Source organism: Charadrius vociferus, unplaced genomic scaffold, assembly GCF_000708025.1.
Source record: "Charadrius vociferus isolate BGI_N301 unplaced genomic scaffold, ASM70802v2 scaffold151, whole genome shotgun sequence".
Lineage (NCBI taxonomy): Eukaryota > Metazoa > Chordata > Aves > Charadriiformes > Charadriidae > Charadrius > Charadrius vociferus.
In genome coordinates, this window is record NW_009646933.1 from 960,023 (window position 1) to 960,570 (window position 548).

Below are 548 nucleotides of genomic sequence, written 5' to 3' on the forward strand. Positions count from 1 at the left end.
TACTGTAAGTTCGCAAATTGCCATAAAACCATTGTAATTTTATAAGGTTGAGGTCCTGTTTAACTGAAAGTAGATTTCTGATAGATACGGAAACTGAACTATTTTCTGGTCTGTCCAGGTAGATGATTACCAAGTCTGGGAATTTTCAGGCTGGCATTGTTCGTAAGGGTGAAAATTCTCCATTAAAATATGTTTAAAGTTCTAGGTAAAGAAGTGTAGCGTATATTGCTTATAATATATTTATTTAAATTTTACAAAGTAAGAGTTTAGAAATATTTTTTATTATTCTCAGATCTGTTGTGATTATTCTCATGAGGCGAATCACATTTAATGTGACTTGAATACCATCTTTCATGGGTGTGTAAAAGGAAAAATAGTTTGATGTAACAGCACGAGTATATTAGGAAAAAGTAATTAATAAAGAAAACATACGATACTGAACAACACTGTCTGTAATGGAAAGCAATTAGTTATTTACGTAATACTGTGAAGAGCAGGATTGAGTGAGTTATTTGGGTAAATTATTGTTACTGTTTTGTTCTTGTGCA